Here is a 25,093-nt window from a genome sequence, read left to right on the forward strand (position 1 = left end):
TATCGCGATATTTCCACTTGCGATACATTATCGATACACTGGCACCAAGTATCGATATGTTTATTTTTTATTTTTTTATTTTTTATTTTTTTTTAATAAACAGGCTAAAATATTATGCTGTGTGTGGTAGTTGAAACATAGTTTCAAGTTGACGTTTATTTATGTTTGTAGTTTAAACAAAAACATAAATACTGTAGGCTACATGAATGGAAATGTTTGATCATTAATATCTACTTTTAGAAATTATATAGGTAGGTAGGTTATATAGGTTTTCTTGTTTTAATAATAATAATAAAAAGACTTAACACGTTCACTGCCAATGACGTATTAATACGTCAAAAATAATCCAACGGTTGACTGCCAATGACGTATTAATACGTCAAAAAAATGAATTTTTTTTTTTGACCGTGGGATGTGCATCTAACCCTTTTACATCTCTTATATAATTATTGGAGCCACCGAACGTTTACAACCCATTCCACCGATCCACTAAGTGGCGACAGTGCTCTCCTGACTAGAGGAAGGCAAGCAAAAAGCAGCCATTCTCATGAAAATGGATGGGGGAAAACGCTTTCGTTTTCGCGCTGATTGCTGGCGATGCGGGATTGCAAATTTGCATAATAGATTACAGGTGGAACACACTTTGAAACACGCAGCATAAATATGACCAGAATCGCAAAAGCTTCTCTCAACCAAAACTCCAAGAAGCGAGCGAGTCCATCCAGACTTCCTCAAACAGCGGCCGCGCAGACAGGCAGCAGCAGCAGCAAAGCAGTGAGACTGGTGACAAGCTTGTGACGGCCGCTGCAGCCAAGAAGAACGCCCACGGAGGGAGGAGTTGGAAGCAGAGGGGGGTTCCTGCTGTTATGGAGGAAATTACTGTTCAAAACTATTGTTTAGATGTCTGACGTCTTACTGATGCCAAAAATGAATGGTTAAAGTGACTGTTCTATCGAATTTCACAAAAAGCCGTTTATCTCTGAATAATTTTTCTGACGCTGAAACCATGCTGTATTCAACTGCTAATGCTTACATAACTACTAACTCTACAAACTAACTCTTTTAGACAGAGAAAGCACACATTCTATTAGTTCTTTTGAGATATTGTGTGTTCACAAAATCTTAGCAGAAAAGAATCCTCGGGTCTTGAAAGATGAGCCAGAATCCTCAAAAAACCCCTCTGGCAGAAGCTAACTACAGTAAAAAAAAAACGTCTGGCAGTGAATGTGTTAATGTGTAACTTTTCCTCTGTGGTATCGAAAATGGTATGAGTGAGTGAGTGAACTCTGAGAGAGTTCATGTCAATTCTGCTAATAAATACATAATACCTGCTTCTTGCCTTTTAGGGGTATTTTTTTCTCTTCAGTTACACAGATATCATGATGTATCGTAGGTTAAATTTCTTCCAATATATCGATTATCACAGAATCGCTGTATCGTGATAATATCGTTATCGAGGGCCAAGTATCGTGACCATATCGTATCGTGAGTTACTCCACGATTCCCACCCCTAGTAGTGACCCTGATAACATAACAGCATAACGTAGTATAATTTAGTGACCCTGATAACATAACAGCATAACGTAGTATAATTTAGTGACCCTGATAACATAACAGCATAACGTAGTGACCCTGATAACATAACAGCATAACGTAGTATAACGTAGTGACCCTCATAACATAACAGCATAACGTAGTGACCCTGATAATATAACAGCATAACGTAGTATAACGTAGCGACCCTGATAACATAACAGCATAACGTAGTGACCCTGATAACATAACAGCATAATACGGTATAACGTAGCACAACAAAACAAAACAGGGTGGTATTCCGGCGTGGCAAACCACAATTGCTCAACTGAGCAAATGTGTGTCACGATTGTGATGTCATCAGTGATGTCACTTGAGCAATTGTGATGTCATCAGTGATGTCACTCAAGCAAGGCTGAGGCTATGTAAGTGGTGGGAGTAGAAGATCTCCAGAGTAAGTGGTGGGAGTACAGTGTTTCCCCTACCATTCTACAGGCCTGGTGGGCCCGCCAGGCCACAATATATATATATATATATATATTTTTTTTTTCTGCTCTCCCCAAAATTTCAATAAACCTTTATGGCATATTATTACAATACAACAATACTAGACAGTAATAGAAGATGCCAAATCATTCAAAACAATAAGCATTTTGCTTTGAGGAGCATTGTGCCAGTGTGCAGCGCTGTTCCAGAACGTGTCAACGTATCTCATTGCCTAGGAAACGCACATCCCATAATACTGTTCGCATCGCATGATACTTGGGATGCCATTGCGAACATAGATGCGAACAGGTCAGCTAAAAGTTTAGCGTCGCCAGCGAGGGCCCCCACTGTTGCGGTCGGGGTACGTTTCAAAATCCCTCCAGGCCTGAAAATGTTTCTAGGGGAAACACTGGAGTATAAGTAGGAAGAACAGGACAAGTGGCGCATCATCTCCACAGTCTCCAACCCTAGGATTCGAGCACGCATAGCAAAATATGCTGATGTGATGACATCACATTTGTTCGAGTGACATCACTGATGACATCATCATCAAATGATCCGAGTGCCATCACTGGTGACATTACCAATTACAAGTGATGATATCATGTGATGACATCACATTTGTTCGAGTGACATCACTGATGACATCATCATCAAATGATCGAGTGACATCACTGGTGACATTACCAATTCTATACAAGTGATGATATCATCAGTCATGCATCCTTCCATGCAAAGGCTATAAGTAGGACCAGTGGGAGACGCTGTTTATTGTTCCTTCTTTAGCAGAGACCGACAGAAAAACAGGCTAGCAGGCTGCCAGCTACCTTCTCCCTACGATTCAGTCGGTTTAAGGCAGGTTTAAGACCGGCTGAGACAGGTGAACACACAGACCAGAGGCCATGGCATACGCGTACCTCTTCAAATACATTCTGATTGGAGACATGGGTGTGGGCAAGTCGTGTCTGTTACTCCAGTTCACAGACAAGAGGTTCCAGCCGGTTCACGATATGACCATCGGCGTGGAGTTCGGAGCGAGGACGATCACCATCGACGGCAAACAGATCAAAGTGCAGATCTGGGATACGGCCGGTCAGGAGTCCTTCCGCTCCATCGTCCGCTCATACTACAGAGGAGCGGCCGGAACACTGCTCGTCTATGACGTCACAAAGAGGGACACCTTCAACCACCTGATGAGCTGGTTAGCGGACGCGCGCCAACATTGCACCTCCAACATGGCCGTCATGCTCATCGGAAACAAGAGTGACCTGGAGTCACGGAGAGAGGTGAGGAGGGAGGAGGGAGAGACGTTTGCCAGAGACAACGGACTCATCTTCATGGAGACGTCAGCCAAGACTGCCTCTAATGTAGAGGAGGCCTTCATCAGCACAACCAAGGAGATCTATGAAAAGATCCAGCAGGGCGTGTTTGATATCAACAATGAGGCGATGAATGGTATTAAGATCGGAAACCAGCACCCGGCCACCAAAACCACGCGAACAGGTAGCCAAGGGGGGCAACAGGCTGGAGGGGCCTGCTGCTGAAGCCCCAAAGCCACATCTCCTCCCCATCCCTCACCCTAACTATACCCCCATCCTCCCTCGCTCTCTTCATCTTCCCCTCTTCGCCCCCTTCCACCCTCCCTTTCTACAGAACTGGCTGGGCTCACTAAAGCCGCAAACGCACTGGGAGTGACACTTGACTTCAATTTCTGTCCCTATAGTGCACTGCAAGCATCAGATCTGAAAGGTATACACCACAGAATGACAAAACCATCAGTATTTTGGGGAAAAGGCCACTAATTTATATGTAGGCAAGCACAATGACCGCTGAAAAAAAAGTTGTTATAGCTACCGTAGTTTTGAGCCCCTGTCATTCAGAGGCTGTTAGATGTGATCATCCTACCTGTCTGCCGTGCAGAGGGAGAGAAAAAAGGCAGCGCTGCAGGAGAAAATTATGCAATAATTCTGTCCAAACTTTCACCAATCTAATCTCATCATGACATCCAGGGATAGGCTATATTTTGCTAGCCGATGCGTTTAGAACATTATTCTCACTTTGATCAGTCTTGCTATACAGTAGTGTAGCGTATTTACAGGCTTGCTGTATTTAAACTGCCTTGAGATTTGTTTGAAGAGCATAGCGAGACAGACGGGGATGAAAGTGGGCAGAAAGGGGGGGGGGAGCTCGGGGCGCTTTGCTTGCTGCTGGAACCTCATTTGACGCTCCAAAATCGAAACGGGTTTGGAGTACGGGCGTCAAGGCAGTTTAACGCGTGTCAGAACGCTCTTGGTGTGTTGTTTAAAACAATGGCTGGACTTCAAAACGCAAGCATCTACCCTACCACCAAAACCATGTGAACAGGTAGCCAAGGGGGCAACAGGCTGCAGGGGCCTGCTGGTGAAGGCCCAAAGCCACATCTCCTCCACCCCCTCAACCCCAACCCTACCCCCATCCTCCCTCAGTACCTTCATCCTCCCCTCCTCGCCCTGTTCCAACCTCCCTTTCTACAGAACTGGCTGGGCTCACTAACATTTTGTCATCCTCTCTCTACTGCTCTGTCACCAGCATATGATATCATGATCATACAGCATTATGAACCCCATTTCCTGAAAAGTTTGCGTTTTGGAGATAAGTGGTTGTCATAGTACAGCGACGTTATGCAACATTGTGACATCATCAGTGATGTCATGGGGCTTCAGTTCCCCTGGATTTTTGTCGCCTACCTGACACACACACACACAACCTCCATGCCAAATTTCAGCCTCCTCTAAAGAGTGGTGAACCTTTTGTGGACCAACTGACCAAATGACCGACCGACTTATAGAGCTGTACCATTGCTGGCCACAGCCAAAAATAATAGTTCTTCAATCATACCAAATGTATATAGTTTATAAATCTAATCTTATTAGGGCATGTATTCAGCTCATATATCCAGATATCACAAGTGAAAACAACTCTTTTTCAAAAGTACATTATGTTCTTACTACGAGATGAGCATTGCATTGAGAGCAGTGGCACGGCATGCAGATTGTGGTGTATAGTACTAGACTGGTAAACCAGCCGGTCACGTGAACTCAGATTTCATTTCGTCTGTCGTTTCCGTCTGGCCCCATGGCCTGGGTTGGATCCTAGCAGAAACTGCAAAGTGGATGAGCCAATCAGCGACCTGCCTCGTTGACATTGTGACCGGCCAATCAGGAACACCACTAGCAAAACAGTAATGGCCCCCCTGCTTGCCTGTCCACCTCGAGGAGTAATGTCAGCGGTCTAGTTTAAACAGCCATAAAGTGCAGTTGTTGCAGAAATACTCAATAACAAGAGTTTCTCGGCGGAAAATATGTTTTGGCCGTTCTCCCGAGTGGATTTGGGTTTGACTGGATCAAACGTTGATTGGCTGAATAGTAGGGATGGGCATCGAATTTCGAATTTTCGAATAATCGTTATTATCAAGGTCGACTTTTATTATTGAAAGTCGAAATTCGAAAATAAAATAAAAAATGTAAATTTTTTCTTCTTTTTTTTTTGTGTGAGTGAAATGTTGCATTGCCTCCCCTGATTCTAAGTATAGTTGAATCGCTTGGTTTGAGCAAGTAAAACAATTTTTATAAGCATTTTAAGCAAGGTTTATGGAAAAATGAATAGCGGATGAAATCCCATGAAGAGGGAGAGGGGGTGACTTTGGCACCCCTTTGGCACTCAGACCTGAGCCTACTAAATATTTAATGAACCACTCATGATTGTCAAAACTGTTTTTTATTTTCGAAAATGTCAATGTCATGTAACATGTTCTTTACTTTAGTGGTGCAATGCTTGTTTGAGCTAAAAATCGACAGCAGAAGCTTTTTCTATTATTAATAAAGCCTTAGACTTAGAATCAGAGGAGACAATGCAACATTTCACTCACTTTTTTTTTTACATTTTTAATTTTAATTTTAATTTTCGAATTTCGATTAAAAGTCGACTTTGGCCAGCGAATTTCGAATAGTGTTTTTGCTAGAAATGCCCATCCCTACTGAATAGGAGTTGTCTGTCAAGGCAAGTACACCCACCCAACTTCCACCCTCTGCAGACAGTGTGTAAAAGTTTGGGCCAGACAGAAGCGAAGAACAAAATGAAATGTGAGTTCACATGACCGGCTGGTTTACCAGGCTAGTATAGTACAGTATAGGTCAGATAAACAGTTTTGTCTGAGATTTCAATGATCTCATAGATATTCTGCTTCCTTTTCAGTCACTGCCTCCACAGAGCTTCAAGAGAAGTTTCTTATAGTCTCCTGATGTGTCTCCAGAGATGGCTGTGTACAGTGACTTGCCGTAGTTTCTCACATATTCTTGGCGGATATCCAGCATGTCCACCTCGGACCGGGAGACCATGATACGGATCAGGGCACTGTTCTTGGTCCCAGCTCCCCTCATGGCCTTGTAGAGCCTCTCAGCAAAGTAGGCAGGTGTATTCTTAATACACTTAACCACTGCTACCATGCCACTCTGCAGGTCCCCGGACATCTCGCTGCTGATACTGTTCTCAATATCCCTGCCACACATTTGCTGGTATTCAAGAAACACTGCTCTGAGATGGGCTTTGCTCCTGGCACACAAAATAGCATTGAACTTGGACTCGTCAGTTCCCAACTTGTTCTCTCCAGCAGCATAGAGGGACTGAGCATCTTGCTTAGCTAAAGAGATGTCCACATGTTCCCGTTCATCACGATTACCCTGGGCAAGTGAGATCAGCAGCCTCCGGAAGTGGCCTAAAGTGTCCCCGCTGATGGCATCCTCCAGAGACTTCTTGTATTCTCCTTGGTATACCTGGTTAATCTCCCTGATTTCCGCATTGGAGCGAGAAGACAGGATCTCTATTAGGCAGGCTTCATCGGTTCCAGCTCCCTTCATGGCAGTTTTGAGCTCGTAGGCATCTAGCTTGGCTGGGGTCTTCATCATGGCCATGACCAGCTTCCTGAAGTCCCCTGACAGTTCTGAATGCAGGTCCTTAATCAGATCCTTCCCATAGGCAGTTTTGAAGGACCTGAGCATAGGCACACGCTGCTTGTTGGAGCGACTGGCCAGTAGGTCAATAATGGCTTGCTCATCAGTTCCAAAGCCCTTCATGGCTTTCCTCAGGACCTCTGCATCTCTCAGTGGATCAGCTCGAGGGAAATCTGTGATTGTTCCCCTGAATCCTCTATTGATTGCCGGAGCTACAGACATGGCTCCTCCTCCATAGCTTGGCATGGATGGATTGGGTGATGGGAGCTTTGGGTATCCTGGCATAAGCACCGGTGCTTCTCCATAATCAGCCATGGACAGGTTGGGTGAAGGTGCACGAGGGTCCCCAGGCACGGGCTGACCTGGTTGACCAGGGTAGCCCATTCCTGGGCCTTGGGGATGGGGCATGGTCCCTCCTGGCTGCGGGTACAGACCATATGGCTGTATGTTAGGGGAGGGGGCACCAAACCCGAAAGGCTGAGAGGCAGGTGGGTACCACCCGTGGGCTAGGTTGCACATGGATGGGTTTGATGTAAAGCCTCCCATGGATGCAGATATTTGGTTGGCCATGGCAGGAAGCCTGGCAGCATTAAATCTAGGGTTGGGTAGGGTGTTAGGAGTTACGGTGGGATAAAAGGGGATACCATCAGAAGGCCCACTACCCCAACTGCCTGCCGGTTGTGCAGATGGGTAGACTCCAGCTTGTGGAGGATAACCACCAGCCTGAGGGTATCCGCCTGCCTGAGGGGGGTAACCTCTTCCTTGGGGACGGTAGACTCCAGGTTGGGGTGGGTAGGTGCCAGGTTGTGGAGGGTAAGCCCCAGGCTGTGGAGGGTAGTGACCTCCCTGAGGGGGGTATCCAGGGTAGCTCATGCTTTTAAACTTTTGTGTTGCTGGAGGATGTATTATGTAGTGATGTAGGATGTAGTGATGCTGTCTTCCGTGATATCATCAGTGATGTCACTTGAGCAATTGTGATGTTACTATTGACAGTTATGTAAATAGTGACATCATAAGTGATGTCAGAAATCACTGATGTAACAATGCTACTTATGCATAGACATTGTGACATCATCAGTGACATCATAAGTGATGTCATAAATCACTGATGATAGCAGGCTTCATTTCCCCCCATCTGACATGTGTCTATTCCACTTGTGAGCTGACAGCAATCCCCTCGCTTGGGTTCACAGTGCAGGAACATGGCGTCAAGATGCCTCAAATGCAACAAAACCGTTTATTTCGCAGAGAAGGTGTCTTCCTTAGGGAAAGACTGGCACAAATTCTGTCTGAAATGTGAGCGCTGCAACAAGACCTTAAACCCAGGAGGTCATGCTGAGCATGGTGGGACGCCGTACTGCCACAAGCCCTGCTATGCTGCCCTCTTTGGACCGAAAGGTGTGAATACTGGCGGAGCTGGTTCCTATGTCTACGATGCTCCCACTAACAAAGCCCCTGCCGCTGTTTCCATGGAAAGAGATGCCAAACCAAAGGAGGAGAGAAAAGCTCCCACCTGGGGTCCGGTGAAGGCTGCGAACTTCACGTCTTTCTCTGGAGGACCCGATGTCTGCCCCAGATGCAAAAAGACAGTCTATTTTGCTGAGAAAGTGCCATCCTTTGGGAAGATCTGGCACCGGCCCTGTCTGCGCTGTGAGAGATGCAGCAGGACTCTGTCTCCAGGCAGCCATGCGGAGCATGAAGGACAACCGTACTGCCACAAACCCTGTTACGCTGTGCTGTTCGGACCCACAGGTGTAAACACTGGAGGTGTAGGCAGCGCCATCTATGATGAGCAGGGTGCTGGAGACATGCAGCACTGATCAACGAACTGGCGTGCTCAACCCAACGTTTTAAAGATGGTTACTGGGTGCCGATCCAAACATCTCAAAAATTAAATCAAAAACAGCACTCACAGATGTCTATAAAGTTTAAACTTTTAATGCGCACAGCAGCAGTGATACAACGAACGTTTCAGCCTCACAGGCTTTCCTCAGCGTTGCCAACGCAACGCTGAGGAAAGCCTGTGAGGCTGAAACGTTCGTTGTATCACTGCTGCTGTGCGCATTAAAAGTTTAAACTTTATAGACATCTGTGAGTGCTGTTTTTGATTTAATTTTTGACATGCAGCACTGAACCAGGACAGACACACACCCTCTAGGTTCCTGACTGCTTCCCAGACCAGACAGTCTCTTATTTGCCTTTGGACAGTAACGCTGACAGATGATATGTAGGTCTAATGCACTCACAGGGCAGACATGTAGGGGCGCCCCGGTAGCTCAGGGGTTAGCACTGTCACCTCACATCAAGAAGGTTGTGGGTTTGAATCTCCTCGTGTTCGCGTGTAGTATTGTATAATCTAGTAAAATGTGTAGTATGTTGTCACCTATGCTGTCTATAGATATGATGTATATGACTGTGATGATCCTATGTAAAGACCTTTGAGACATGGTTGTGAGATACAAGGAACATGTACATAAACTGATGTTTTTGTATTTGTATATTGTGTTATATATCTGTTTTTGCACCAAATAAAATCTTTAAAGTCATCTAATCTTCAGACCTGAAGAAGCGCAAGCGAAACGCGTTGTCTTTTTAATAATACATTTTTCTATAAAAGTCAAGTCCTGGAGTGTGCGGTCCCTCCCTGAAAATGCTCTGAAGTATATGGGATACATTCCTTCTCTCTCATCAAGTACTCCAGCTTTCTTGACCAGCACCTCCAGCCTGTTTGGATGTGCACAGAATCTTCCTTTGTTCATCTAATCTTCACTTTATTGTCAACGCCTTGAGATAACTCCTGTTATCATTTGGCACCATGTAAATATAAAATTGATTGCTTGATTGAGTGATTGATTTGATATACTACGAAAGTCCAGAGAATTGTTCAAATGCTGATGTCACTATGCAGAGACATTGTGACATCATCAGTGACATCATCAGCAATGTCATAAATCACTGATGATGTCATACCCACTGATCGGTAGATACCGATACTGGTGTTTAAAATAGAGAATGTAGGGAAACAGTGGATGGATGAATCCAGAAGGAGGCGGTAATGCAACATAAAGGATGCCAACTGCCATAAAACACCTCAGAAGAAGGTGTTTAAAATATTTTGGCCGATAGCCGATACAAGCCAGCCACTCTATAAGTCACTTTGTTGGTTGGTTGGTCGGTCCACAAAAAGTGCACAGTTTCCACCGTAGGAGGCTGGAATTTGGCATGGAGGTCAAGTGTGTGTGTGTGTGTGTGTGTGTGTGTGTGTGTGTGTGTGCGTGTGTGTGTGTGTGTGCGCGCGCGCGCGTATATGTGTGAAGGTGTGTGTTTGTGTTCATGCCAATTGGCTAAAAGGGGGACGGGTGGGCAATTCCACAATGGACAACATCACAATGGAGTGGATGATGTCACACTCTGACTGACATTGCATCATAGCTATTCTGGTCATAGCTATTTGCAAATTTGCACTTGTTTTATTACTCCTTTTGTGACAGGGAAACAAAGAAAACGTCATTATAAACAAATAACTAAACTGTTTTAAAGTCTTTCAGCCCTTCATCACACTATCGCTGAAGGAGCACAAATTCAACCATACAAATTTAATTATCTATATATATACATTTGGCAATATATATACTGTATAATTATATATACACTGATTGTAAATGGATCTAGCTCAGTGTCTGATTGGTGAAAAGTTTTCAGCCCACCCCGGTAAGCTGGTCTCCGTGGGGGGAAAAAGACAAAATCCGCCCACGGGGGGCACTACAGCAATATTTTAAGTTTTTAGAACAATTGTGACATCATCACCATCCCTTCCCTGCTTCCGAATAACATTGTGATATCATCACCAGTGACAGTGATATAGACATTGGATCAGTGATTTCATAAATCTATAATACGGAGGATTCTGACCCACATGAACACAATCAACATCCACCACCCTATCACACCATAGACATTGTGACATCGCAGTGTGAATATCGATTGAGGCTGCTTGTAGGTTTAATTTTCTTTTATTTCAGACGCTGTTTTTATTTTGTTTTTTCTCATTGTACTATTGGTCCTGCAATGACCGCACATAAGCCCACGCACGCACGCACGCATGCACGCACACACCTAAATGACTTAAAATACAAGTAGGAAGAATACTCACTATTAGAAGATAAGATAAGAATACACCCACTTGCATAATGTACACACGCACGCACACCCGCATGCGCGCACACACACACACACACACACACACACACTTTCTCTCTCGCTCTCGTCACACACATCTAGATTTAGTCAAGTCAAGTCAAGTCAAATTTATTTATATAGCACCTTTCATACACAAAGGCAATTCAAGGTGCTTTACAAAAAAATAATCGAAAAAACAAGCAGCAAAGCAATGCACATATAAAAAAAACACATAAAAAACACAGCCGACAGTAAATTAACAAACATGAAACATTATTTCTGTTTTAAATAAGTTACAAGGCATTCTTCAGTATTATTATTACATGTACAGTCCATTTGTTGGAAATGTACAGGAAAAAAAAAAAAAAAAAAAAATGACAGGCCGATAGAGGCAGTAGTTTAGTAGCAGTTAAAAGCAAGAGTAAACATAAAGGTCTTTAGCTTGGATTTAAAAATAGGCAGAGTAGGGGCAGATCTAATGTGTTCAGGGAGTTTGTTCCAGTTATGAGAAGCATAGTGGGAGAACGCGGCTTCACCATGTTTTGATTTGGTCCTCGGGACAATTAGTAGACCAGTGCCTGAAGATCTCAGGGATCTGGATGGTTCATAGTGTAGAAGCATTTCAGAGATGTAGTGTGGGCCTGACCCGTTGAGAGATTTGTAAACTATTAGCAGAATTTTAAAGTCTATTCTAAGATTTACTGGCAGCCAATGCAGGGATTTGAGAACTGGTGTAATGTGTTCAGCTTTCTTGGTTCTTGTTAGAACTCTAGCAGCCGCATTCTGAATGAGCTGTAGTTGTTTAATAGCTTTTTTGGGAAGACCATTGAGAAGACTGTTGCAGTAGTCTAGCCTGCTAGAAATGAAAGCATGAATTAGTTTTTCAAGATCTTGTTTGGACATATAGCCTCTAATCCTTGCTATCTTTTTTAGATGATAGAAGGCAGATTTTCTTATAAGCTTGATGTGGGAGTTGAAATTTAGATCAGAGTCAATAATAATGCCAAGATTTTTTACCTGGTCCTTTGGCTTCAAAGATAGGGATTCGAGGTGAGCAGTAACTTTGAGCCTATCTTCTTTTTTGCCGAAGACAATTATCTCTGTTTTGTCTTTATTAAGTTGGAGAAAATTCTGGCACATCCAATCATTAATTTGCACAAGGCACTGACACAGTGTCTCTATGGGGGCATAGTCATCCGATGAGAGAGCTATGTAGAGTTGGGTGTCATCTGCATAGCTATGATAAGCTATTTTGTTTTTTTGCATAATTAGGCCCAGAGAGAGCATATAAAGGTTAAACAGGACAGGACCTAAAATTGATCCTTGGGATACCCCACATGTCATTTTGGTTTGGTCAGATGTGTAGTTGCCAATGGAGACAAAGTAGTTCCTGTCTTGCAGATAAGATCTGAACCACTCTAGGACCGTGCCGGAAAGCCCGACCCAGTTTTCCAGTCTGTCCAATAGAATTTCGTGGTCAACCGTATCAAAGGCAGCGCTGAGGTCTAGTAACACTAAGATTGAGATTTTACCTGAATCAGTGTTCATTTACTGAGAAACACACAAGTACAAATACACACACTAGTACAAATACAGCAAGTACACACACACACACACACACACACACACACACACACACACACACACACAAACACACACACGTCTAAATTTGGGCGTACTGACAGTAAAAGAAAGAATTGCAATTGATTAGTGAGTGCTGCTGAATGGCTCTCTCCCTCGCTTCCACCTCCTGCAGATTACTGCATCGATCGCCCTCACACACACACACACACACACACACACACACACACACACACACACACACACACACACACACACACACACAGAGAGAGATGAGGCCATCTTTTAACCATTCAGAATGGGCGGTTTAAATGTTACTGTCTAGCTCTCTGCTTCCTAATGAAAAATGGACAAACAGTGTGTGTGTGTGTGTGTGTGTGTGTGTGTGTGTGTGTGTGTGTGTGTGTGTGTGTGTGTGTGTGTGTGTGTGTGTGTGTGTGTGTGTGGGTGAGCGAGCGAGCGAGAAAGCGATTGAGGAAGGAGGAGAGAATGAAAGTGGAAGAGAGAAAGTGATAGTTCTACAAAAGAAAGAGAAAAAAGAAAGGAAGGGGAGACACCTGGAATAAGGAGAAAGAGAGCTAGAGCTAATAGAGATGAGTGGGGAAGAAAGATGGAGAGGAGAGAGAGGGATATAAAGAAGAGGTAAATCGATTGAGAAAAAGAAAGAGGGGGAGAGATACATACTGATATGGAGAAAGAGAGAGAGAGCAGCCCAGCCACAAGAATACAATCGTTACGTTTCTGCAAACCACAGATACGTTGAATCTCAATGTTTGTGAACAAAAAATATGTTGCATTATTGCATATATCAACATTTCTAGATATGTGTAATGTTACAGCCTAGAGCTCTAGTGGCCATCTAAATAATGACAGTCTGCTAGCACGGTGGGAAGTAAGGATGACATTTGCCTTATTTGTTTGATTCCCAGCATTTCCAAAGTCTACGTTTCAACCATAAGTCACATTTAACATTTTTGTTGCTCAACCCTAACACAAGCCATAACCAAGTTGTTTTATTTGTGTAACGTTTTCATATTAACGTTGGAAAAGCAGTGACGTTTGACAATTAACCAGAACATTTCAAATTGACTTTGGAAATGCTCCTGCTAGAGGACTTGGAGAATAGAATAGAGGTGGAGAGACAGAGATGGATAGGGAGAGAGAGAGAGAGAATCAATAGAGGATCACTTTTTCTTTTGTTGAAATTGAGCAAAAGTTTTTTTTGTCTCGGGAACTGTGTGCGCGCGCGTGCAGTGCACATGTGTGTGTGTGTGCGTGTGCGTGTGGTCTCAGTGTATGTTAATCACTAAAACGAAGTTGTAACACTCCTCTAATTCAATGAATCTCCTCCTCAGAGCGCGCGTCAATCATGCCCAAAACATAGTCTGCTTTATTGTCTATTTGACTCTAAATGGGACCATCATTTACTAATGAACATCATGCTGTATTGAAGAAGACTTCAAACTGGAGATTGAGACATAAACTCATTAGGAAAGTGTTTACTGAGGTCATAAATCAAGTGAGAAGTAGGGTCATTTTCCCTTTGACTTCTATACAATCAGCTTCTTTTTGCAGCCACATATTTTCCTCAACGTTAAATATGGACACGGACAGAACTCTCTCTACTCTGTGTTCATTTCCTGCCTAATGCTGCATGTTTTCTTCAAGTTTAGGAATACAGATGAAACAGAGCAGTACCACACACACACAAACACACACACACACACACACACACACACACACACACACACACACAAACACACACACACACACACACACACACACGTGTACACGCCCGTACTCACATACACACACGAACAAAGAAAGAAACAAAGAAACAGAAAAAGAAAGAAAGAAAGAAAGAAAGAAAGAAAGAAAGAAAGAAAGAAAGACACAGTTATTGCCAGAAAAGGCTGCACAATTTATGCATATGGTGGCTAAAATCACATAGCAGGTGTGAGCAGGAATGTCACAAACAAGCTGCGTTTAAGCATTCTCTAAAGCCGTGGATACATTCACCATACAGCAAACAGGAGAGGTTGGATGAATCAAATACATTTAAAAAAGGAGAGAAAGTCTTGACAATTGACAAACTCCAGAATGAGCAATCAGCACCATGGACAGCGCTGAGTGCTCACGTGCAGATTATCAGGGCTGGATGTTTTTGCAGCACTTTTTTAGTGCTACAGAGTTTGATCATTTTGTAGCACAAGCCATACAATTGTAGCACGCATCTAAAACATCTGTTACCATCTCTGAGGGCGTTTTCAGGCCAGCTAGTCCGGTTTCTTGAATCGCACCAAATGCAAATGTGTGGTTTAGTTTTTCAGCTGGTTCGGTTTCACAGCAGGTAAAAACCAAGCGGACCAGATAGCACACCTAAACCTCCCGGATTGGACAGGAGACTCGTCTCCCGGGATGGAAGACATAAATTCCAAGAGACATTTTTTTGACAGCTTAAATAATAAGAATAAGTCACTAGCCACCGCCAGGGTTTTTGATCATTTTCATAAATTTTCCAAGACCCACAGAATATTTTCTTCTATGACTACGTAAAGACTGAATATCCCAAAAGAGAATCTCTACTTTCATAGGGGGAAAAAAGTTTGATTCTACCTTCATCCGTTCTTTAGTTATCGACACCTGAATGTAGGTCGTTTTCAATAAAAACAGCCGTCTGTGACCAGAAAGCGGAGGAAAAGGCATTTTTGTAAATTAAGTCATCTTCACGGCTCCTGACCCAAATAAATGCCTTTGATGGCGGATACTGGTGGTGTTACACTCAACTATGAACCCCATAATGATTTGGTTTCATCTTCCGGTCAAACTCGCCCGTGGGCACAGCTTTTACCGTAACACCGGTGTGAGAAAGAGATTCACCCCGCTATTGAGAGAGGGAAGCCCGGGTCGCGCTTTCGTTTTGTGGGGGCGATGGGGGGGGGGCGACTGGTTGTCTGTGTACTGTATGTCAGGAGCAATCTACCGGCTGAAATGTACACAGTGTCAAGAGTTTAGTAACTAATTCCTGAGGACAAGTGATTTGTGGATGTGTTGTCAGCGCCTGCAGCATGGGGAAAATCCTTCACGTTTGAGTGACAGACAATCGTGGTCGATCCTGTACACCTTTAGACGTGCTGTACTATTTCACAAGGTGAGTAAGAGAGCCATCTATCACATGATGGTGAAAACACTTATTGCCGTCCAGAGACGTCAATGGCGGGGAAGCGTTGCCTGTTAAAAGACGTCGGTAGACGGCAACGGCGGGGAATGAGTTAACGAGCTGTAATTTGGCTCCGGTAATTTCGTAAAACAAAAAACAAAATGCTTGAACCTCTGCCTAAAGTAGGCTACTATCATGGAGAATATGGCCGCTGCTGATGACTGCAATCATGCAAAAAAATCACCCCAAAAATAATACACACAGTTTCACCAGTCAACAAAACACTAACAGCATGTTAAGAATGAAGATGTTTTAAAATGCTCGTCCTCAGCCCAATTACACACAGGACAGCTGGCCTTGGGAGCTGTTTAAGTGCTCGGATCACGTTCAGAACACAAATAAACCATATCAGAGTTTGTTTGGAACCGCACCGAGACCACCTCTCCAACCAGGTCTCGGTCCGCTTGTTTGGTCCGCTTTTGGTGCGCACCAGAGTTCAATTGCTGTATTCACACCTCCCAAAACGAACCGCACCAAGGGGGAAAAGTAACTCTAGTGCGATTCAACCGACCCAAACGAGGCAGGTGTGAAAACGCCCAGAAAAACAACCAAAGTAGTGGAGTTCACCACTTAAAATGGTCTGTGGGTGGCAAAGGACATTAAGATTGCATAAAGGGCACACAAAATCCAAACCGTAACAAAAAATGTGTTTGAAAACAGTATAGCAATACGTGTGCAGTGTTTCCCACAGGATTTTGAGAATTTGTGGTGGGGACCCCCTAGGGTGGTGCGGGGGCATGCCCCCCCGCGAGATTTTTCTAAACATTTTAAAGTAAAATGCATGAATTTGGTGTACGGTACTTTGAGAAAGCTTAAGAGCAAAATTAAAAGGCTAGATCTATGAAGAACATGTCATCATTACTGTGCTGTGGGTTTACAATGACAAACTAAATTTCTCCCTATAGGTCAGGGATACTCAACTTGCTTTGCCACTTTCGTGAAATGATAGAAGGCGAGGGGCCAGTTAATAAACAAACAATATACATTTTTCTGTAGCGGATTGTAGGTTTTTGGGGTGTCAGCCGGAGTTTAGCCTGACAGTGTTGTGCACACCGGATAGTTAGTTAGGTTAAGTTAGTTAGGTTAATTACATACATAAGTGCCTGGGTAGCGAGCAGATGGCGGTATTTGACAATTTAGCAGCTAAATCATAGATTATTGAAAGATATTCCATATTCCAGACTGAAATGCTATAACAGAAGTATTGGCCAGAATGACATGAACATTTATTGGACACTTATTCAGCGGATATCTTGCATGTTGCGTTCATGTGCACTGTAAAAAAAAAAAAAAAAAATTTTTTTTTTTTTTTTTTTTGGTCAACATCTTATTGTGGCGGTCAAAATATTATTGTGGCGGCCCGCCACAAATTCCTTTATGTATGGGAAACACTGCGTCTGCGACTGCAGTAAATTCATTCATAGCACAAACCAATTTTTTCATAGTATGTGCTATATATGAAGCACTGTACAGCCCTGGATTAGCCTACTCTACAAACACACACACACTTTTGGCACATCCTGAGCCCTAACCCACCCCACCAATTATCAGCAATTGCCAGCCCACTGCCTGGCACCGCCCACAGTCAGTCAATACACAGGCACTTCCTGCTTTTCCTCTGGCTCTTCCTCTAACTAATGTACTGACAAGCAGGATCGAGAGCCATGCTGACATTCTGCTGCAAAGGTCGCACGCACACACACACACACACACACACACACACACACACACACACACACACACACACGCACACGCACACGCACACGCACACCACATAGTAAGAGCTTCTTGCTATCATTGCCAAGTCCAAAAGGTCAGCCTCATGCTGATTGGTGATAGAACTATCAAATGAACCAATCAATAGCCAGGAGGAGGAGGAGGGCTCAGGGGAGGAAAGGCGATCCGAAATGCCAACATGTCAATATGAGAGAGAGAAAGAGAGAGAGAGAGATTGCAAATATTTTAATAGCCTATTGCAGGGGTTCCCAAACTTAAGAATGCCAGGGTCCACTTTGAAATCTGAAAATCTCACACAACCCTTTAATCATATTAATCATATTTTATATTGAATTACCATGTGCATTTGGGCATACAGCAAATTAATAATCCATGCACATACAAAACAGTGAGGCAAAATACCTCAAAGCCAGATTGCCAACATTTTCTCCCCCTTACTCATCAGAAGTATTTGTGTGCACAGGGGTTAAAGTGGGATTTGTCAGGTGATTTTGAAAGGAAAATGCAATTTTTTCATTGCTTTTAGCTAGATTGAATTCAAATTAACCTGACATGGTTGGAAAACTGGGCGGCTGGGGTACATCACCCAAATATGTCTCATGAATCACGTTAGTAATGTTTGTTACAATAGCATTAGCTCAAATGCTAACATTAAACAGTATGTGGATGGAGAATGCTAACGACATTAGCGCCATGTCCCAGGATGTATTAGGCTGATATTCAACTCATTCCCTCTTCATCTGAGATTGCGCTCACTTCAGAGCATTTCTATGAGGGGGCGGTCTTCGGTCTTCCCTAACCAATCGGCAGGGCAGCCGCAGCAGTCTTGCTAGTCACAAGCACAAGCTAATGTAGCTAGCTAATGCTAGCCAGCTTCTCCAGGTTAAGCAGCTAAAGTCGGCCGACTTTGTACTTGTCGTTTTAACGTAAGTCTTATTATACACTGCAGGAACTAATAAGACGTTCGTCTGACCAGGAAGTTACATGTCCGTCACATAAACCGGTCCGTGCGGCAACATCAACCTATGACTAGAATCCACATTATAGGACACGTTAGCTTTGGCCACAGCTGTTTCTGTTGTGCATGACTGACAACAGTGTTAGCCAATCAGTGTCCGCCATTGGATCTTCAACCAGAGAAAAGGCGTTTGCACATGGCGATTCCAGACCAAGAAGAGCCAAATTCACAAATGTGGAGTGGGCATGGCTTCGAAGGTCTGGAGCCAGGCTAAGGATGTATAGTAAAATGAGAAAACACTGATTTGGGTGGTCTAAGTTTGTTAGTGGGTTATTCAAGCTTTCCAGTCAAATACGGTCCCAGTTTGTATTCGTCCAAAAATAAATAAATAAATAAACTAGAAAAGTGCACTCGGTGGAGTGCAGATCTCCGCCAGGACTGCGTTTTCCCCCAAGCTGACCCATAGACCATGTGTCATCGTCTGAATGCAATGTGTTAGTGAGTGTTGTCATACTGAGATGCTATTGTAAATCATATATTGTTATTGTCTGCTTTTATTGTAGTGTTTAGTGTATGTATGCATCTTGGGTTTATTGTATGTGTTGTAACCCACGTATTTATGTGTTTTTGTCAAGTTTTTTATTGTGCGTTTGTGTTAGAATAATTGTTGTTTTGTTTTTTTGATTAGGGGATGCGGTTACGCGTATAAGAGGGGGATTGGGGTCTCTCCAGGGCAGTCTGACTGAGTGTATGCCTGTGTATATGTTTTCATAACACTGGGCCAAATAATGGTCTGTATGTATGTATTACTAGTGCAGTGCCCATTCTCCCCAAAGCACCCCCCCCCCCCGCACACACACATACACTGCACTCCATCAGGGCCCCCCTGAAGCGCACTCCCCATGTTTGAAGTCGATCCAACAAACGGTTCTCGAGATATGCGAAGGACAGACATAGTGAAAGTCCTGGAATTATTGTATAAAGAAGATATATATAGTGCAGTGCCCCTTCCCTCTTTCAACACCCCATATGCCGAATTGGACGAAAACAGGTCAGTCTACTCCATCACGTACTCCTTAGTACACTCCCAAAGTTTGAAGTAGATCCGACCAACGGTTCTCGAGATACGGGAGGAACACACAAGGAACACACAGAACACACAGACGCACAGACAGACACACACACAGACAGACAGACAGACACGGACAAAAACACTATCTCCTGGCGGAGATAATAATAAAAAAATCCCTTGTAGTAGTACCTCCACGGTCCACACTTTGGGGATCACTGGCCTATTGTTGTTTTTTTATGTGATGTGATGTCATCATCTGTTCTATTCTGTTCGAGCAAGTGGGCTAGCTCCTAGCTTGTAGTTTGTGAAGCCAATGTGGAAGTAACCTAACCCTGCATTCTTTCGAATGGCCTGCAGGGGGCAACTCCACTGGCTGCAAAAAGAAGTATGATTGTATAGAAGTCAATGGGAAAATGACCCTACTTCTCACTTGATTTATGACCTCAGTAAACACTTTCTTAATGAGCTGATGTCTCAATCACTAGTTTCAACACAGCATGATGTTCATTTAGTAAATGATGGTCCTAAAGAAGATTGGGAGAGTGAGTCGAGGGAGAAGAAGAGGAATGTAGAAAGGTGAAAATAACATCAATATTTTAAAGAGAGAATGAAATTAAATGAGGGAGAGAGAGAGGTAGAGAGAGATAGAAAGATACAGAGAAAGGGAGATAGTGAGGGGTAGAAAGAGAGGTAGAGCGAGGTAGAGAGATAACAGCATCAGTGTGATATGAGAGACTCTGGGCTGTCTCTTCCTCTTGTTTTTAATCAAAAGCAACAATCGACAACTAGACCAGTGACCAACACACACACACACACACACACACGCACACATACACACACACACACACACACACACACACACACACACACACACACACTCACACACGTGCATACACACACACACAGCGACAGCTCTCAAGTAATAATTCCACTCTTCCCGTTATTGCTGGGAGCTCAATATCACTTTAATTCCCTCCAAGGGTGTCTGTGTGTGTATGTGAGAGAGAGAGAGAGAGAGAGAGGGAGAGGTGTGAGAGTCCCCAATCTGATCAGTCACAAGGTCTAGTCACACATATTACATGGTGCTCTCCCTCTCTCTCGTACACCAGTAGGCTAGTAGTACTGCCTTCTTTCAGAGGCTAATGCGAAAGTAACTTAAACCTGTATTCTTTCAAATGACCAGCAGGGGGCGACTCCGTCGACTAAAAGGTAACATTGAAGTGACCCGACTTCTCACTTGACTTCAGAGCCTAAGTAAAGACTTTGCTAATGAGTTTCTGGCCTGCATCTTCTTCAATAGAGCATGGTCCTCATTTTTGTAAATTATGGCCCCATTACATTGAAAATAGACAAGAAAGAAGACTATGTTTTGAGGTGTGGCTACCTGGTGATTGACAAGTCGCAACCACACAAACCGCACAGCCGTATGGGTACTAGCAATCGGTCTTATATGGTAGCAAAATATCAAATCAGAATCCCTCTAAAGGACCCGACTGCTCAGTTTAATACGGAGGTAACTTAATGTAACATGTTTTTCGCTCGCCAAAATTAAAATCCTAGTTAATCATGGTTAACGTGAATTACGGTCGGATGCACCTTGCTATAAGTAAGCTAGCCTGGCTTAGTCTTATCGTATGCTAAGGGTAAAGTTACCTGGCTCTGCAATAATGCAATGGTAACCACTCATGAACATATTGTATATATTTACTCGATTTGATTGCACTTGCAACTTTGTGATTGTTTTTACAGTAGTTATCTTCCTACTTCTTATCTCTGTATATTGATGTGACCGCTACGCTGCATACAGACACTAAGACAAATTCCTCGTATGTAACGTGCATACTGTGGCAATAAAAGTGATTCTGATTCTGATTCTGTAATGTTAACTGTCAAAGCCTGATAAAAAGGAAATGTTCAATTTACACCATCATAGACTAAAAAAGCACACACATCATCAACACAGTAGCATTGCACTGTCTGTAGGTTGACTGGCTTTACAGTAACGTTATAACCTACAGTACAGCGGCTGTACTGTAGGTTATAACGTTACTGTAAAGCCTGGCTGTACTACAGCCTAATGTTTTATATACAGAACAGACATTGCATTATTCCTGCCTGTTTATTCCGTGGGAGTGGAAGCCAGTGCTGTACTGTCTATTGAACATTCTGAGTCAATAAAAGACTTGGAAACGTTTACATTGTGTCTGCCTCCTGCATCTTTATGTTTACACAGGCATTACACAATGCTCTAACGTTACACCTATCTAGAAATGCTGATATGCAACATATTTCAACAATGTTGAGATATTCTGTCCAGTTATTCTCTAGTCCAACGCATTTTTCTCTGCTCTATTATATTTGTCTATTTTGTTCCTTTATTATACTAGGCACGATTCTTATAGGCAATGTACTCCAGATGCGTTATGGCTGCGTTGCGGATCCGGCTCGACTCTCGCCCATGTTAATTGATGGGCGATACATGCGGTACGGAAAAACTACGCACCTGTTCTATTTTTGTTGGATCCTGTATGCGTCTGACAGATTAAATGAGTGTGGGTCTGTTCGCAGCCGTACTGCATCTGTTCCGGAGGCAGTGTACATTAGCCCTTAGTCTTGCTAGGCCTAACCCGTCCTGCAGCTCGCATACGCAGCTTGCCCGCTGCGTGACTTAGCCCACAGCTTGGCTGCTGCGACGTACTGCATGGCCTTGCCTGCCCTATTGGCGCGCACGCAATGTCTCCCTCTCTCTCTCCCTCAGTCTCTCTTGCGAGCCTCAGACTGATGACATCACTGATGACATCATCACTGATGACATCGTCATCAGACAACACGGAACTACATCACGGCTACATCAGGTCACCCACACGGGTGCTCTTCCTGAAAGTTTCAGCCCAATCGCGGGCGGGCTGGGCGGATCATAAAAATAAACATTCTGATTAACAGTGTATGGGTTGCGGGCGGGTGAAATGATGTATCATTAAGGAGGAAAATGTATATTAATTATAGCTGCTGCGCAGCAATGGGTCGTGGCCGGGCAAGTCTCAAGGCTTTGAGCTGTTATGACATCACAATTGCTCGAGTGACATCAGTGATGGCATCACAATTGCTTGAATGACTGATGACATCACAAATACAACCTAATTGCCCTAGGTAATTAGGGTAATTAAGATGCTCTTTAGGCAGTGCATCAATATTTTGATGCACTGTGGGCTCAATTTTTGACCAATCGAAAATCTGTTTGATACTTTTGTGTAGGACAGTCTAACGATGCAGATGCTGAAGTTTGTTGTCGTTTGAAGAAAAAATGTGGGAGGAGTAGGGTTTAATTAGTTTGACAGTTTTTGCAGTTTTGCGGTCTTTAGACTTCATAATTGGCCATAGGTTGCATTGTACAAAAGTTTCTCCTCATTTGGGCCCACATTTCGGTGAAAGTTGCAAAGCTGTAGCACGTATGCCTTTAGACGGTCGCTGTAGTGCCACCGTTAGGATTATTGGCGCCAAATTTGCGTCAAAGACGTTTGGCATGGGACTGGACCTTTGTACAATGTTTGGTTCGTTTTCATGCATGGGAAGTCGAACTTCTCGGGAGAAGAATAATAATAATACAGGCAAATACAATAAGTGGCCCTGCCGCTTCGCTGGCCCGGCCACTAATTACGTTCTCTAGTCTATGAATGTATTTTAAGCTTCATTTTTCGTCAGTCAGATTATTAGCCGTCTATTGTGCGATAGCAGGACCCCCGAAGGACCCAAGACAGTGGTAAACAAGAGCCATGCACTACATGAAGGGATATTCCTCCTCTCTTGCTCCATATATGGTCAATGATGTCACCAGAACCTCACAGGAGACTCCGCTGAAGACACGTTGGAAAGAGAAGACGCGTTCATATTTTCCCATATGATGAGGCCAATCCACTGAATCCAGTAAACTAAACGTAAAGCTATAGCATTCGTTAGCCTAGGAAGTTACATGAGGGCAAGTGCTGACTGGACATAATACAGCATGGAAGTTTATTTGGAGTCCTGGACTGCGGCGATCGCACCGACGGCAGCAGAAAACGTAAGTTCCCCAAAGCGAGACTCGCTCCTTTATAGAGACAGTCGGCATGTCTGGAAACGCCCATACAGGCTCTAAGAACGCCCACAAGCTTAGCTGGCTCATCCTGGCTGGGGGCGTGGTCAGGGTGGGGTAAATCCCCCATTCTATCCATTCAGCAAAGTTAGAATTTAGCTGATAGCCCAGCCCAGGCAGACACGATCGGGGATTTAACCACCGCAGTAAACGCACATCTGAGCAGACGTCTTGTGTTCTGCTCTAGAACCCCCAAACCTGTAGTTTAGAGCCGCAGCACCGTCCTTTGTTGAGTCAGCCAATTGAGATACTGTATATCGGGGGTTTTACACCACTCGTGCGCCAGCCATTTAACATTTTGTGGGCATTCCCACACATGCCGACTGTCTCTATAGAGTTGTGAAATGTCGGGTGCACGGCGGGCGCGGATCTATAAATAGTTGGAAATAATTTGCGTGGATTTATTTATTCATGCACACACGTGGATTAGGGTGACATAAAAGCTCATCCGTGCATCTCTAATAGATAGATAGATATAGATAGATAAATATAGATAGATATTATATTATTCTCTATTGTCTTCTGAGATGTCTCTGAAGCCAAAACACTCCAGCAGTTTGTAATGAATGAATAGTGCGTGTGTGTGTGTGTGTGTGTGTGTGTGTGTGTGTGTGTGTGTGTGTGTGTGTGTGTGTGTGTGTGTGTGTGTGTGTGTGTGTGTGTGTGTGTGTGTGTGTGTGTGTGTGTGTGTGTGTGTGTGTGTGTGTGTGTGCGCGCGCGCGCATGCTCGTGCGTGCGTGCATGCGTGTGTGTGTGTCTGTGTCCTCGCTCCCTGACAGACATGCAGATGGCTATTGATCGCCCGGCTTGTTCATCCAAACTGATTGACAGAGACGAGAGAGAGAGAGAGAGAGAGAAAGAGAGAGAGGGAGAGCGAACATGCTGATAGCTTAACACACACCTCTTACAGATTCTTCCCCCTGTACAGCTATGCAGTAAATCCATTTGAGATTATTCAAATTATGTTTTATCTTCTATTCTGCTTTCTACTCTACTACATGTGGTCCATTCTATTCTACTACTACATGTGGTCCATTCTATTCTACCACTACATGTGGTCCATTCTATTCTACTCTACTACATGTGGCCCATTCTATTCTACTCTACTATATGTGGTCCATTCTATTCTACCACTACATGTGGTCCATTCTATTCTACTCTACTACATGTGGTCCATTATATTCTACCACTACATGTGGTCCATTCT

At 43.7% G+C, this 25,093-nt stretch overlaps 1 protein-coding gene and 3 pseudogenes across 4 annotated transcripts in view; 2 read left to right on the forward strand and 2 right to left on the reverse strand.

Moving 5' to 3' along the window:
* npas3 (neuronal PAS domain protein 3) overlaps window positions 1–25,093 on the reverse strand; it is a gene marked incomplete at both ends in the record, with an annotated part of 1,009,388 nt that overhangs the window by 407,899 nt on the left and 576,396 nt on the right. The gene's annotated exons all lie outside the window — the stretch shown is intronic.
* Window positions 2,922–3,563, forward strand: LOC310774080 (ras-related protein Rab-2A pseudogene; annotated as a pseudogene). The gene has a single exon. The product of its transcript is annotated as a ras-related protein Rab-2A pseudogene (transcript).
* Window positions 6,249–7,880, reverse strand: LOC310774079 (annexin A5 pseudogene; annotated as a pseudogene). Its single transcript has one exon. The product of its transcript is annotated as an annexin A5 pseudogene (transcript).
* LOC310774208 (cysteine-rich protein 2 pseudogene) lies at window positions 8,210–8,827 on the forward strand (annotated as a pseudogene). Its single transcript has one exon. The product of its transcript is annotated as a cysteine-rich protein 2 pseudogene (transcript).

This window comes from Poromitra crassiceps (genome assembly GCF_964638095.1).
Source record: "Poromitra crassiceps genome assembly, chromosome: 3".
NCBI lineage: Eukaryota > Metazoa > Chordata > Actinopteri > Beryciformes > Melamphaidae > Poromitra > Poromitra crassiceps.